Source organism: Cyprinodon variegatus, unplaced genomic scaffold (assembly GCF_000732505.1).
Source record: "Cyprinodon variegatus isolate N-32 unplaced genomic scaffold, C_variegatus-1.0 Scaffold761, whole genome shotgun sequence".
Lineage (NCBI taxonomy): Eukaryota > Metazoa > Chordata > Actinopteri > Cyprinodontiformes > Cyprinodontidae > Cyprinodon > Cyprinodon variegatus.
Genome location: NW_015151214.1, coordinates 69035 through 72039, shown reverse-complemented (window position 1 = coordinate 72039; position 3005 = coordinate 69035).

The following is a 3005-nucleotide window of genomic DNA, read 5'->3' as shown; positions in this document are numbered from 1 at the left end:
CACTGCTGGAAGATGGCAGGAGGGAGGGGTTACTATATTTGGGCAAAAATAGCCGCTCCCAGACTCTGTGATCATGACGAAAATTATTATTTTTAGTTTTTTACTGAATAATGCTAAATTCATTAAGTCACTGCAAATATATCAGTTTTAGGTATAAATAATGATCCGTTGATTAGTGCTTCCTGACCAGACTTGTCCTTTAAAAGAGGTTTTGTAACCCTTTGCAGACTAACAGATATCAGATATTTGGGTTCCTACGTGTTAGATATGTTTCACTTACTTTATATCATCATACAGGTTCTATTTAAGTGATATCTTTATTCTAAAAGGTCAGACAGTATTCAGGTTGGAGGTGACTCATGAAAATAAACTGTTTATTTTGGTGGAAATCATATTAGGCTAGCAAGTCTCCAAAAAAACAAAATTGTCAATGTCTATTTAAAAAAATGGCCTTTGACAGAAAGCAGGTTGTTTGTTTCTTAAATTAAGCCGCGCATACACGGCATGATTTTTTTGCCCTTTTCAGGCAGAGTATCAGCCTATTCATGCGTCCTGCGTTGTGTAGTGTAGAGGGGGTAACGAAGGGCAATCAGCCTCTCACTGTTTGTGTGGGTTGTGTTTTTTCTCCCTCCACCACCAGGTGGCGCCCTGTTCTCGTTGGTCCTCCCACACACCTGCTGCTGGTTGGCTCATCACTATTTGAGGACTATTTGAGCAGTGGACTGTCACTACCTTGGCGCCAGCGTGTTTGCCAGTTTTGGGTACTCTAGCCAAGCTGAGTTTAGCTAAGTCTAACTGAGACTTTGTTTTCACTGAGCCTAACCCTTTTGTCTTTACCTTTTCGGCAGGAAGCCATCCTGCATGCTGGATGTTTGGCCTTCTTCCCCTGGAAGGATTGTTTGAGTCTCACAGTGAGCAGGGGGATAAACCTCCACAAGTTCCGTTCAAGTCCTCCAGGATTTCCAAGTGACAGTTCGCTCAATAGCTTCTCAGGGTCCAACCAAGTCTAAACCTGTCCGCCCTCCAACGAGTTTTCTTCACTATTGTGAGTTCCATTTTCTCTGTCTCTCCAAGTTCCCACGGATCCTGAACTAACCACTGGTACTTCCCTCTTCCAGTACACCAAGTTTCCTGAATCCTACCCCGCTTATCAATAAACCTGTTCAAACCTTTACCCTGGTTCTCTTAGTGGTTTACTGCATGTGGGACAGATGCCTTAAGAAAACCATGACACTCACGACCAACTCCCGATAAGGAATAATAAGGTTAGGATAAAAATTAAACATGTTGGAAATTCAGTCGGCCATCGTGAGGTGGTCAAGGACATATCCTGCTGTTGAAACTGAGCTACGAGCCGGTTTACCAGAACCTCAAGTACTGCAAGGGAGTTCTTCTTTCACATAGATGAGTCCGACTAGCGCCATCTCTCGCCGCCGAGTCTGACCGGTGGTTTTTTAGACATACAGTGTGAGCAGGCAGATTGCATCAGGGCGTCGGGTCGCACATTGTGAGAACAAACATCATGAGCTGCGAACTTTTAAACCCTGGGATTTTATCGTACCGTTTGAGCTGAAGCTGCGTGCAACAGTTCAAAATATCGCACAGTGTATGCCCGGCTTTAGAAACTTTGAATCAAACTAAATCCAAAGAGCAAAATAACTTTTAGCAGGTATTTTACAACCCAACTTTGAAATCTGTCAAAATGAACAACTGAAGAAAACACTTTTCAAACTTTTTATTGAAATAAACTGGAAACCAAATAAAGTTTTCTTTGTGTTGTTTAACTCATAAAACTATTCTATTGCTACAAAATATAAAAAAATCTCACAACTTTTGCACTATTGTCAGGTTTCAACATGTGAAGCGACAACAGCTTAGTGTAGGTGATGCCCTTTGCAGCCATTTGCTCCGACAGCAGCGTGTATCAAACGTGCGCCATGAATGACTCTGCATGTCTGGATCTGTCATTTCCTCCTTAACAATTCGTTCCTTCAGACCTGCTTGGCTTTTTAATGGACGGAAAGAAATACTTAAAAAGCAATAGAAGCGCGCAATTACCATTAGCAAAATAAAAACTTAATGGCTTCTCGCATCATTAAAGTTTGCAGGCAACTCTGACGTGTCCTAAATGTTTTATTGTTTCTATTTCTTAGAGGTATTATGTTTTTTTCTTTAAAACTCCTAAATATAGAGCGGTGTTGCTTCCACCATGTCTCATAGCCAAGGTTGTTTTGATGGTCCAAAGGGAGAGAAGAGGCTGGCTAAGCATTATCTGTTCTGCTTAGGCAGATGCGCTGCCAGCAAAAAGTCAAGAGCCAGCATGCATGAAGAGAATGAATGAGGTGGATGTAAAGTGCCTGCTTTCCCCATACCCCCCCTCCCTTGCTCTTGTCTCTCCTTGTCTCACAGCTTGTAGAGAAGCAGGCCTCCGGGTCTAAAGAACGCTGGGAGGAGGCGGAGGATTTTTTTTCTTTTAGGGGAAGGAAAAGGGGATCGATACCTCTCGTAATCATCCTCCCTACGTTGACATTTCTATGCCTCTCCACAGAGGCCGTTTAAGCGTCGGATGAATAAAGCTGTCATGGCCCATTCCACCCCTCGTCCTCTAAAGTCCCTCCATGCCTGGCTAGCTTGGCTATATGCCCTAACGTCTCTCCGTCAAACAGCTACACCATTGGTGATGCAGCCTTAGAGGATGACCGGTAGTGACGGCGACCAATGGGACTGGTTCTGGCGTGTGGGGGCCTGATGGATTGCCTTCGTTGATTGGCCCCGGCTAATTACAGACCTTTAGAGACAGGCTGATGGATAGGTTAGTACCGCCCAGTTCTCTCCCTTTAACTTATGCTGTGAATTGCGCTAAGGGATTTCTCTCAGGGTGCTTATTGGTTAGCAATAATTAAAAGAACCAAATCTCTTTTTGTGACTTTGTATTATTTAATCAAATAACTTTCAGACCGTCATGTGTTTTCAGTAAACATACATCCAACTGGCTGGATGTTAAA